Source organism: Pyrus communis, chromosome 5, assembly GCF_041283825.1.
Source record: "Pyrus communis isolate YQ-2024b chromosome 5, ASM4128382v1, whole genome shotgun sequence".
NCBI lineage: Eukaryota > Viridiplantae > Streptophyta > Magnoliopsida > Rosales > Rosaceae > Pyrus > Pyrus communis.
The window spans coordinates 14,817,828-14,831,903 of NC_142569.1; the positions used below are offsets into that span (position 1 = coordinate 14,817,828).

At 39.9% G+C, this 14,076-nt stretch overlaps 1 pseudogene across 1 annotated transcript; it reads left to right on the forward strand.

Moving 5' to 3' along the window:
- Positions 1-1,572: 1,572 nt before the first annotated feature.
- Positions 1,573-7,201, forward strand: LOC137727146 (disease resistance-like protein DSC1; annotated as a pseudogene). The gene is made up of 6 exons (XR_015962794.1): positions 1,573-1,822; positions 2,172-2,808; positions 2,927-4,034; positions 4,205-4,504; positions 4,600-6,088; positions 6,167-7,201. The product of XR_015962794.1 is annotated as a disease resistance-like protein DSC1 (transcript).
- Positions 7,202-14,076: the final 6,875 nt, after the last annotated feature.

The window sequence follows — 14,076 nt, forward strand, 5'->3', positions numbered from 1 at the left end:
CTGATACCAACCCACACTCCTCTACCTCCATCTATGATAACCTTCGCCATCTCTTCTCTTGAAAAAAAATCTCAAGAGACCCATCTTTACAGTTTACACTCTTTTTGCACCGAATTAGACCATGATCGAGACCACCTTGGTGATGGCTTGGATTGCCGACGACTTCTATGGTATCACTGTCAATTTTTTGGTGACTGACAGCCTCACAACCTTAATCTTGGAGAGCTTCGCTCCCCGGGTGATCTTGGTGACACGAAGAACAGCGAGCTCTGCCTTGAGATAATCTCATTGTGCAAAAGGTTTTTTGACAACTTTTTTAATTAATTATTAAATTATTAAACTCGCATTAGCACATAGCAAAAAATTTGACATAATTGTGATGGAATGACCACATTGATTTGCGACACCTATTTTGAGGGACTACATTGATCGATTTTTTATTTAAGGAACTATCTTGATAGTGTCAGTAAATTTCAAGGATCATTTATGATAAAAACCTATAAATTTTGTGAGATCCATATATGTGCCACATTAGCATATAATAGAATTTTAATAGAAGGACCACTTTGATTTGCGACATCTATTTTCAAGGATTATATTGATTGATTTTCAATTTCAGGAATCATTTTGATAGTGTGGGTCAATTTTAAAGACCATTTATGATAATAACCCTTTCAAATTTTGTTTATCTATTAAAAGTGCTCAAAGGATAAGCTACATACTAAGAAATTTTTCATTGGACTGGAACATAAGCGGTATATCACATATTTTTATGTGAGTAGTGAAAATTTTTATTTTTTAAGTTATTAACTTTTCAACACACATAGCCCATTATTTGTATAGTGACACGTGGTATACCAACCCATATTCTGGTCACATTGAAATCTCTCATGGTGAGCATGCCATAGAAATTTGATATCCAACTACCTCAGATATTTTAACTGTCAAATATTTTGCTTAAGATATAAAAATTGAAACTTCAACTATTAAAACGTTCGCAAGTGGCTTTTTGCTATAGTAGTGGAAATGTGTTGAATCATTGCATGACGGTATAAGTTCAAACTCTGTCAGTGGCTAATTTAACATCTAACCTAATAAAATATATCGTTTGACAAAAAAAACCTCACGTCAATGGCTAATCTAATATCTAACCTAATAAAATCTATCATTTGACATAAAAAAAAAAATAACAATAAAATAAAAGACCTATTAAAACATTCAGGTATTGGGTCCCAAAACACGGAAATGGATCATCTCTTAAGCTTTTTCCACCTAATCGGGGATCCGGACAGTTTAAATTTCATCGAACGGCTACAAATATAAAGCTTCTTTAAAGTTATAATAATTGTATCTGTTTGATAAATTTTGAGCAGTCCAGATCTCAGATCAGGCAAATTAGATGGAAAAGGATTAGGAGAGGATCCTTTCCCCAAAACACCGGAATCACGCAAAAACTTTATCCAACTATAACAATTTTTCCCACTGGGATTAAAGCATCTGTCCCTTTGACAGAAAAAAAAATAAAAAATAAAAAAGCATCTATCCCTTTCTTAACTGTCTTCATCAACTATTACAATTTGGTAAAGCAAAATCTGTTCCAATCTCGTCAAAGAAGAAGCAACCGCGCTCTCTTCTCCAGTTTCTAGCTCTTGCTTTGCTTAGTTGGACCTTCTCAGATGCAACTTATTTGTTTGATTTGCTGCTTGTTTGAGTGATGGAGAGAGAGAGAGAGAGAGAGAGAGAAAGTAATACTGGAAGAAAGAGAAGCGCTGTAGAGTGAGAAGAAATCTAAGGGAAGAAGACTGCACTTTAACAAGATTCAGTTAAGTTTTCTTCTTCTTCTTCTTCTTCTGTACAAAAATATGTTGGTTTTTGGTTACAAAACTTTTCAATTCCATTTATTGCTGAACATCTTACCCTAGTCATTGATTTAATTAGCAAATTTTCTTCCATGGTACGTACCACTGAGTGGTCCGGAAAATCAACGGTAAGAAGGGATCTAATTGATCTTTGCCACGATTAGATTCCGCACCACTCCTACAATTGCAATCGAACCCTTCAATTAGCGAAAGTTTTGTTGGTTTTTAGCCTTGAAATATTATCTTAGTGAAAATGTGTTGGTTTTTAGCCTTATAGTATCCTGTTAATAAAACTCCTGTTTATTATTTCAGAGAAAGAGATGGAGTTAACTGGGATTTTTCAAGTGTTCATCATCATTTTCATCACTATCATGACTCTGTTCTACACGTTCCGCTGCGGATTATTAAAATTTTCTTGTTGGACTCCTCCTAATGCTGCGTCTAATGATGCTGCTAATGATGATGACCACGAGGAGGATGATGATATCCCTCCAAACCAAGAAAAGTATGATGTGTTTATTAGCTTCAGAGGTGAGGACACCCGCCTTACTTTTACCAGCCATCTTCACGATGCCTTACTTCGCAAGAAAATCGAAACCTACATAGATTACAGGCTTGTAAGAGGAGATGAAATAGGGCCTGCCCTTTTAGAAGCAATCCAGAAATCAACACTTTCGGTAATCATTTTGTCAAAAAGCTATGCTTCTTCCACATGGTGTCTGGATGAACTTGTGCATATCCTAGAATGCAAGGAAAAATACGGCCAGATGGTTATACCCATTTTTTACGACATTAATCCATCAGCAGTTCGAAAACAACAGGAGAGTTACGCACATGCATTTGCTCAATTTGAAAAACGATTCAACGGTAATGACAAGGTGCACAAGTGGAGGGCTGCTTTGGCGACTACAGCCAATCTATCCGGATTCGATAATACGACCAAAAAGGGGTGACTAGTTCTCTATCTTATACTGATTTCTACTCGTGACTCTTTGATTTATACAATATTAATTAAACATACTTATTACTAAGTATTGCTTAGCCTTCATAATGATTATATTTGGCAGGACGGAGGCTGACTTAGTTAAGCATGTGGTCGAGGATATTTGGACCAAATTGACTCGTGAATCATCGTGTGATTTAAAGGGCCTGGTTGGAATTGAAGGCCGCATCGAGCAAATCGAGGCCTTGTTATGCCTTGATTCCCCAGATGCTTGCAATACTGTAGGTATTTGGGGAATGGGTGGGATTGGAAAGACCACCCTTGTTGAAGCTGTATTTCATCGGCTATCATGGAAGTTCGAAGCTTGTTGTTTTCTTCGAAATGTTCGGGAGAGAGAACAAAAGGATGGGCTAGTTCAGTTGAGGAATACAATTGTTGGGGAGGTATTGAAGGAAAAAGATCTAAATATTGAAACTTCAACCATAGGATCAGCTCTTGTTAGAAAGAGGTTAGGCCGTACAAAGGTCCTCATTGTTCTTGATGATGTGAATGATTCACGTCAATTGGATCAGTTACTTGAAGATGGTATTGGGTCTGGTCCTGGAAGTCGAATCATCATAACAACTAGAGATAGGGCCCTGCTTGAGGAAATTGTTGTAGATGATAAAAATATATATGAGGTTAGGGTACTGGAACTTGATGACGCCCTTCAGCTCTTTCGTTTGAATGCTTTCAAGAATAGCACTCCTATAACAGATTATACGAGGTTGTCATCAATGGCGGTGAGTTATGCTGGAGGCATTCCATTAGCTCTTAAAATTATGGGGTCCTCAGTTCGTGGCAAAAGCAGAGAAGAATGGGAAGAGGAATTGAACAAACTGAAACAATTTCCAAATGAAAAAATCCAGGACGTGTTGAGACTAAGTTATGATGGATTGGGAAGAAACGAGAAGGAGATATTTCTGGATATTGCATGTTTTCATAAGGGAAAGCATGTGGATGAAGTAAAAAGAATGGTAGATATTCGTGGTTTGTTTGCAACCACTGGAATTAAAGTTCTCATTAAGAAATCTCTCATATCAATTGTTTCTACGTGGAAAACCGTAGAGATGCATGATCTGGTACAAGAAATGGGCCGGGCAATTGTTTTGGAACAATGCATTGAAGAGCCTGGAAAACGTAGTAGGTTATTCATCGCTGAGGATGTCTATCATGTTCTGAAAAATAGGACGGTAAGAGCTAAATTCATTCCCTTTCTTGAGAAAACAAAACGTGTTTCTATGGGAAGACACCTAGGGAAAACTCTTTTATAGTAAACAAGCCAGATTCCTGCAAATGTAGTATTGGTTAAATTTTGTTGTATGTATATTATTCACATTTATACTTTGCTTTTGATTGTCAGGGAACCTCAACAGTTCAAGCCGTATTCTTTAACAGGTCAAACGTTGAAGAGCTAGACTTGGATGGGGGAAACTTCAAACAGATGTCTAAGTTAATATTTCTAGGTGTGGATAAGAGTTCCACCTATGGGTTTGAGATCTACGGAAAATTAAACTTTTCTCTAGATCTTCCCAATTCTCTTCGTTACATTTTCTGGCATGCATATCCTTTGGAATCTTTGCCATCAAAATTCTCTGCTATAAATCTTGTTGAGCTTCATATGCCCGAGAGCAAAGTTGAGAAACTTTGGGATGAAGACAAGGTAAATGCTTATTTTACTTGTGTAACATGTAATCATGCTGAAAATTGGTCATGCTAAGGTATTGATTCTTGCTGTTTCTTTTCAATTTGTTACAGAATCTTATGAACTTAAAAGTGTTCAATATGCGTTCCTCCAGAAATCTAACCGAAGTTCCAAATCTCTCTCAGAGTCGAAAACTTGAGCATATAAATCTTGATTACTGTACAAGTTTGGTTGAAGTTCCTTCATATTTTCAATATCTTCACGAGCTTACTTCTCTTGAACTTGCTTGGTGCAAGAGTCTCAAGTATCTTCCGAAGATGCCAGGCAATATTGAATACTTAAGTTTACATGGCAGTGGTATAAAGGAGTTGCCTCCATCAGTTTGGTCTCACCAAAAAATTTCTTCTTTGGATATTGGAGATTGTAGAGACCTTAAGAAACTTCCAAACAACAGTTGTAAGCTGAAGGTCTCAGGTTATTTTAGTCTAGCATACTGCTCGTCTCTTGACGAGTTTTCTGAGCTTCCCAGGGATATAAGTGTACTAGATTTGACTTATACATCAATAGAAGTATTACCCATATCATCAATGGAGCACCTCATTAGTCTTACTACAATTAAACTGAATGATTGCGAAAGGCTTGTGAGCCTCCCGCCCAGCATTTGTAAGTTGAAATCTCTGAAGGAACTTGATCTCACTGGTTGCTCTAAATTTAAAAACTTCCCGGAAATCTTTGAGCCAATGGAACATCTGGAATTTCTTAGTTTAGAAGGAACAGCGGTTAAAGAGCTACATTCATCAATCGAGTTTCTCTTTGCTCTAAAAAATTTTCAACTGACAGGTTGCAAAATGCTTACCAGTCTTCCCATGAGAATTTGTAAGTTGAAATCTCTCGAGAGACTTGATCTCACTGGTTGCTCTTCATTTTTCAAATTCCCTGAAATCATGGAGCCGATGGAACATCTGGAGTTTCTTTGTTTAGCAGGGACAAGGGTTAAAGAGCTTCCGTCGTCGATCGAAAATCTAATTGGGCTTCAAACATTAGATCTTCGTCTGTGCAGTAAATTTGAGGTCTACCCGAGCGGCATCAACAGTTTAACCAATCTTAAAACTCTCAGCTTTCGTCATTGTTTGCATCTTAAAAAAAGTGCCTCCCTTCTCAGTCGGTTTGCTCTCTTTGGAAAAACTAAACCTCTCTTACTGTGGGATATTGAAAATCCCCAGTGGCCTCATTCTTTTAGCCTCATTACGAGATTTAGAACTGAGTGGAACCATGATTAACAGCATACCGGCTAGCATCAAACAAGCTTCTGAGTTGCGGAGCCTGCGCTTAAACAATTGCAAGAGGCTTCAATCTTTACCAGAGCTCCCAGTGCTACAAATTCTTGAAGCAGATGGTTGCGTATCACTGAAGACAGTGTCAAGTTCAAGGACTGCACTCGTTCAGAGTTGGGATAAATATGAACTTTTTCGAGGGGTTCTTAAATTTTATAATTGTCGAGCATTGGACTGGACTGCAAGGAGCAACATAATGGCTGATGCACAACTGAGAATTATGCGAGTGGCAACTATGTCCTCAAATGTTGGACGAAGAGAGGATAATGTATGTGTCTTCTCTCTCTCTCTCTCTCTCACACTTGTGTTGCTGAATTGAATAATCTGACGTCTATAAATGTTGCAGGAAAGGGACTCTTATCCGCGGCCTTTGCTTACCATTGTTTACCAGGGAAAAGAAATTCCAAGTTGGTTCAGCTATCAAAATGAGGGATCTTCAATCAAGCTTCCTCAAGATTGGTTTCGAAAAGGTTTCTTGGGTTTCGCTTTCTCTGTTGTTATTGCATACGACTTTTATCCACTTATGTGGGTGGAAGTTAATTTCAAGTTCAAAACTAATAATGGCGAGAGCCATAATATCAGTTGTCCTAATTTCTATTCTCCACATAAGGATGGTGGATGGTATGACTACAATTTCAGTCGATATCACGTGCATGTGTGGTATAATGCCTTTGAACTTGCAGTAGAGGGAGTAAAATGCTCTGCCGATTTCTACAAACATGTCAGTGAGGCCTCTGTTTACTTCATCCCAGTGAGTACTTCTGATGATCTAGAAGTGAAAGACGATGGAGAATTGATGAGTCCAAAGCCCATGATCAAAAGACGTCGAAAAGTGTCGAAAAGTATGAAGGTTAAAATGCCGAAATATGTGGAGGTGGAAAGGTGTGGGATATGCCCATTGTATGCTGAAGATGATGAGAAATTGAGACTTGATGTCATGTTGCGGGAAGCACAAGTGGAAGAAGGTGCGCGACAAGATGATTCTGAAGCCAATGGATCAAGTGATGAGCCTGAAGCCAGTGGAAGTTATGAACCTGAAGAATCAAGTGATGAGTCTGAAACAAGTTCGAGTGGTGAAAGTGGTGGACGTGATAAGTATGAAGCCTATGGAAGTGATGAGTCTGAAGAAATTATTGAAATGTAACATTGGGATGGGCAACAATGGACCAAATGCTGAAATTAAGTTTTATTTTACAGGTAAGGTATCTTTCACTTCATTCTGTTTTCTTGAATTTGTAAACTTCTGATGTTTCCTTGGAGTAAAATCTTTGCACGTCATTAACATTCTTCATATATTCTGACTATATTAAAGAGCATCTCAGAAGAAGAAAAAGCCGTGTGTATCATGATGTATCGAAAATAATTTCTTGTTTTGTTGCAAGTTTTGGTGATTGTTTGTTGCGTCTTGGGACCTTGTCACTGGTGCGGTGATTGTTGCAAGTTAGAGCATGAAGCTGCTATATAATTTCTCACAAATTGAATAATATGATGTCCATCAACCTTTCATGAACCCTTACGGGGCAGCCTTTAGTTAGCTTTTAAATGTTTTAAAAGGCTGATTCGGTCTCGCTGTTGTCTTGGCCTTCGGAGTTGGAAGTGAATTTCAATTTCAAGGTTTCGCTCGTTGATTTGGAAATGCAAATGCTTTCGATTGGTTTTATCTTCAATTGAAGACTGACCTACACCCACCGTGACACTAGACTAATAACGTACCAAGAAGTATGTCACCCACATGCTAGGGTAGTCCTTGTCGAGGTCAAATTGAATTGGATGCTCTGCTGATCAAAAGATGAAATCGAGCAACAAAGTTCGTACGTAAATAAGGCCGGGAAGGGGGCGTATTGGCTACTGTGTGTTTGCCACTACCATGCATAATCTTTAATAAAAGGTATGAATTGATGGTGATCTTCCCTTAATATGTCTTTCTTTATGCGTCTGAACGCATTGAATTTTTATTCACGGAAGGTAAAGTTGCTTTAGTTGGGTTTTTATTCTCATCATCTTTTATTTTTTTTTTTTTTTTTTTTTTGGAAACCTCGACGGTACGAGGAAAATTTTATTAATAGCGAAAAATACACCTAGTCAGGGGGATATAAACCTTACCCCTCAAAGAACAAAGACAATAAAAAGGAATACACGAAAAAGAAGAGATGACATAAACCTTACTTTTCTAGAAACAAAAAACGAGAATGAAATAAATAAAAAAAAGGTCTTTGATGGTTTTCTAGGGAATACTGCATATGATGTTCTAGAGCACCATAACATTTTCAATAACATAATGAACCTCAAATCAAGATCAAAGTGTATATCTTAAACTGAAACTAATGTATACATAATGCATAATATATTGGTTAATTGCTCCAATGCTTGTTAAAAGAGTAAAGATCACGGTTTACATACATATACACATAATACATCTATATATACTTGTTTAATACATAAATACATTCATAAAACTAATAAACTTAAATAAATATTTATAATTCCAGTTCGGTTCAGTTTAGGCCAGTTCCTAGTACTACAAACGGGGTTCAGAACAGATCTAGTCCAATTCGGTTCTTGACTTTTTTGGTCCAAATGGTTTTTTTTTTTTTTTTTTTTTAAATATTGTCGATTCGGTTTTTCAATTCGGCAGTTTTAATGCCCACCGCTACCGAGAGAGAGAGAGAGAGACAGAGAGAGAGAGAGAGAGTATCATGACTCTCTTACTTGGGCCTAGACCCATAATTTCAAGCGGCATTTTGGACTTTCTTATTATGACATCTCAATAGCTTCGAAAATAGAGATGGCAAATCAACTCATTAAATTATTAACGGGTAACCATTAAGACCTGTTTAGTTTGATTTTACCATAATATGATGGTGAGATTGGTTGTGGTGATGATTGTGTAATACCTTTTTACAATGAAATCAAACTAAATTGGTAGTGATGATGATTGGTCCATTGGATTTTCCAATCAACGGCCTAAAAAAGTATTAAAAAAAAAAAAGGGAGAAAATTAGAAGGAAAAAAAAGGTTAATTGTTACTGTTGGCTACACTTGTCAAAATCTGGGCGGTTAGATTACAACTTTTTTGTAATTATTAATGAGGTTAGATAAAAATTATAAATAGTTATTAAAATTATTAAAAAATACAGAAAAATATTCAAATAAATTACAATTTTTTTCTATAAATACATAGAGGTGGGCATGGTTTGGTTTGGCCCGGTTCTACCTCGAATTGGAACCGAAAAAGATCAACGGTTAGGTTCGTTGTGATTCCATTTAAATTTATTTATAAAACCGTACGGTTCACTTTACGACATTTCCAGTTCGGTTCTAGCCGGTTCACGGTTCTGAATAATAAGCCATTTGAATCTTGGAAACATAAATTTAGAGCACATAAAAAAATCAATGGATTTTCATAGTAAAAGATAGTAATTGGATCACACAACAAAGAACCTGCATAACTTATCATAAAGAATGATGAACTACAATAGAAGAAGATTTAAAAATTTAATGGCACCAAAACTTTACAAACTCAATGAATATTATTCATATCAACAATTCACAAAATATAAACACATAACTAACAAATTTAGCTTACCAAAACTCATTCTGGTTATTAATTTAACAATCTAGAAACGAAATACTGAAGCACTTTTACTAACAAACATGATCAAACGGTTGAAATTCACAAAATTTTCAAAACCCAATTAATTATTTTTATTCACGGTTCGGTTCAATTCTAAGCAGTTCCGCCAACATGAAAATCAGAACCAGAACTGGTATGAATGGTCCGGTCCAGTTTTTGAACCTATGTTGACTTTTTTTTTTGTCAACACAGTTTTTATAGTTTATTTTATTGTGGTTTGATTCGGTTTCACGGTTTTTATCCCCACCCCTATTTACCTGTTAGCAAGATTCCATCATCTCCACATATCTCTCCTCAATCCTCTTGATTGAGTTATATTTAGAATGATTGTATAGGGTTGACTTGGTGATTTCAATTGTAATTAATTATTGTATCAAATAGGTTCTATATATCTTGTAATTCAGGGAATGAATAAACAAGGGAAAATCATTGTTACATGGTATCACCTAGGTCTAGGCTCCTTCTTCTCGAAAAACCCTAGCCGATCCCTGCCTTCTTCTTCTCGAAAAACCCTAGCCGATCTCTGCCTCTTCTCCCATGGCTACCTCCGGCCCTAGTATTGCTAGCTTCCTCAAATTAGATGAAGACAATTATCCTGAATGGCTTCGCCAGATGAAACCATTCCTTATTGGCCAAGGACTCTACAAGTTTGTTGATGGCTCTCACCCAAAACCTTCAGCTACCATTCTTGCCGTGCCCCCCACCCCTCCTTCCCCCACCGATGCTCCTGCTGCTACTGTCCCTAATCCGGCTTTGCTCCCATGGATTCAACAAGACCAACTTGTGGTGAGTTACATCACTACTACGCTAACCAAGCCCATTATTTCACTTACCATTGGTTGCGAGACAGCCCAGGCTATCTGGGAATGTCTTCATCATCATTTTTCCCAAACCTCCATTGCTAGCTCCGCATCCCTTCAGTTTCAACTCCTCGACCTCACAAAAGGAACCAAATCTCTTAATGAATACTTGCTCCAAGTCAAACACATTGCTGACTCCTTGGCTGCCATAAACAAACCTGTGGATCCTGAGTACTTAGTCACCCTCACTCTTCGCGGCCTTGGTCCAGAATATCTCATGCTTCGAACCGCCATTCTTCAAGGTTCTTCCCTTCCAACCTTCACTGAACTTCGCTCTCGCATCCTCGCATTTGAAGCCCAAGACCCCAACTTCAACGCATCATCTCCATTCTCCCATGCTCTCTTTAATAACCACCTTCCACCATCGGCTTCTCAAAACCCAGCCCCACCTCAACCTTCCCAGGGACATAAACCCCATAATCCCAAGGCTTTCCATCGCAACCATACTGGACGTGGTAACTACCGTAACAACCGGTTTTCTCACCGCCGGTACAACAATAATTATGGCTCCTCTCTTACCCCGGCGCAAGGTCAGCAACCATGGCTTCCTCGCCCCCCTCCTTGGTCTGCTTCAACTAATGGACTGTTGGGTCCTCCTCCCACCTGGTGTCCCAATTGCAACACCAATCAACACAACCAGGCTCACTGCCCGCACCGGTACACCGGCCCTGCTCAGTTCCCTCCTTTCGCTGGTGCACATATGGCTCAAGCCGCGGCTCCGGCCGATCCCGTTTGGTATCCTGATACCGGCGCCACTCATCACATGACGGGTCCTGGCACATCCCTTCACAACCCGTATCCCTCCAATGGTAATCAAAATGTATTTATGGGTAATGGAGATTCCATGCATGTTACCCACACCGGTACTTTCCCTTTTTCTTTAGGCTCTTCTACATTCACTCTTCGTGATGTTTTTCGCATTCCCGCCATTCGAAAAAATTTACTCTCTGTTGCTAGGTTCACTAAAGATAATCGTGTCTTTTTCCTTTTTGCTCCAGATTTCTATCAAATTTATGATTTGCTCACCGGTGCACTCTTATTTCAGGGCCCTTGTGAAGATGGCTTGTATCCTCTTCAACTTTCCTCCACCCGTCAACCCCTTGCTCCTCATGCTCTTACCACTCTTCACTCCTCTACTTGGCATCGTCGTCTCGGTCACTCGTCGTCTTCTGTTCTTTCCCACCTAGGACCTTTGTTAGGAAAAGAAATAAAATTTAATAAGACATTCTGTACGGATTGTGCTATAAGCAAATCCACTCAATTACCGTTTTCGAATCGTAATATTTCAGTCTCATTTTCTTTTCACCTCATTCACTCCGATGTTTGGATGTCTCCTGTGCCCTCTCTTAGTGGCTTTCGGTATTATGTTCTTTTTACGGATGATTTTTCGCGTTACTCTTGGATTTATCCCATGCGCCGTAAATCGGAAGTCTTTACACACTTTCAAACATTTGTTGCCATGGCCCAGAATCTCTTCAACTCTAGTATTAAAATCTTACAAAGTGACAATGGTACCGAATATGTGAACAATGCTTTTGCCAATTTTTGTAACACCTTGGGTATCCAACAACGGTTCTCATGTCCTCACACCCCTCAACAAAATGGCGTCGCCGAACGCAAACATCGCCATATTGCAGACATGATTCGCACCCTTCTTCATACTGCTCATTTACCACCTTCCTATTGGACTGAAGCGGCTCTCACCGCGGTTCATCTCATTAATCTTCTTCCTACACCCCTCCTAAATTGGGAATCCCCATATGCCAAACTCTTCCATCGATCTCCCTCTTATTCTCATCTCCGTGTCTTCGGTTGTTCATGCTTTCCTAACCTCAGTCCTTATACATCCCACAAACTTTCTCCTCGCTCTTTAGAATGTGTCTTCATCGGTTACAGTCCGAGTCATAAAGGTTATAGGTGTCTCCACCCTTCCACCGGTCGTGTCTATATCTCCCGTCATGTAATTTTTCAAGAAGATTATTTTCCTTTTACTAAATTGCAGGTCACTCATGACTCTCCCACCATTTTGTTGGACATTCAACCTATCGCACCTCCGCAGCCCCCGCTGCCGAGCCCTCATATACCATTGTCTCCCCCTCCTCCGCAGATTACTTCTCCCTCCAGTGATCTGCCGAGCTCACCCCCCACCTCGCGGGCCCCAGCTGCTATCTCTATTGCAGCTCCACAGCCTTCACCGACAACACCTCTTCCACCGCCAGCATCATGTGATGATGCTATAACTGCACCGACTGCACCGTCTGCACAGACAGCACCGCCTGCACCGACTGCACCGCCACCGACTGCACAGCCCATTGTCTCACCGCATGCAACTCATGCAGATCCCATGGTATCTTCCAATGCTAGTCCTATGGACCACGAACCACCTGTCACCACTGCTCCACCTATGCATCCCATGGTCACACGTCTCCGACTTGGCATCACCAAGCCCAAGCATTCCACCGATGGCACCGTCCGCTATCCCCTGCCCAAAGCCCTTCTCACAACACTCTCTGATCTTGAGCCCACTTGTTTTTCTCAAGCCTCCAAGAGTCATGCTTGGCGCTCTGCAATGTCCGAAGAGATCAATGCTCTCCTTAAAAATAATACATGGTCTCTCGTTCCTCATTCACCTCATCATAACACGGTTGGTTCTAAGTGGGTGTTCCGGATAAAACGAAAGCCTGATGGATCTATTGAGCGTTATAAAGCTCGTTTAGTCGCCAAGGGTTTTCATCAACAGCCCGGAGTTGATTATGGGGAGACCTTTAGCCCCGTCGTAAAACCTACCACCATTCGAACGGTTCTCAGTGTTGCCATTTCTCGTGGTTGGTCACTACGCCAACTCGATGTCAAAAATGCATTCCTTCACGGGCACCTCCAAGAAGATGTTTACATGACTCAACCTCCCGGTTTTGTTGACCCTGATCGTCCCCATTATGTATGCAAGTTATACAAATCTCTCTACGGTCTCAAACAAGCGCCCCGAGCATGGTTCCATCGCATTAGCTCCTTTCTCCTCACTGCCGGTTTCACACAAAGTGTTGCTGATCCATCCCTCTTCATTTATCGGTTTGGTCCTCACACCATATTTTTGCTCTTATATGTTGATGACATTGTTCTCACTGGTAGTGATACTGTTTTGCTACAAAGTTTTATTGATGCATTGGGCAGTGGTTTCGACATCAAAGATCTTGGTCCACTTCAATATTTTTTGGGATTGCAGGTTCTTACTCATGGTGATTCCCTACACATCAGTCAATTAAAATATGCTCATGATTTGTTACAAAAGCACGATCTTGAACATTGCAAGCCCGTCAATACACCCATCGCTCCAAAGGTTGTTTTGTCCAATACTGATGGTCCTCTCCTCTCCTCTCCCACGGAGTTTCGTGAACTTGTTGGCTGCCTTCAATATCTTACCTTGACACGTCCCGACATTACTTATGCGGTGAATACAGTTTCTCAGTTTATGAGTGCCCCTCGTGCTCCTCATCTTGTTGCCGCCAAGCGTATTCTTCGATACGTCAAAGGGACTCTCGATCATGGTCTTATCTTTACACCTCAATTACGAACTGCCCGCCTTTGTGCTTATTCCGATGCCGACTGGGCGGGGTGCCCTGATACACGCCGCTCAACAAGTGGTTACTTAATTTACTTGGGTTCGAACCTTGTCTCATGGTGCTCAAAGAAACAGCCCACTATTGCTAGATCCAGTGCCGAGTCCGAATACAGGTCCCTCTCTCACTCTTGTGCAGAAACAAC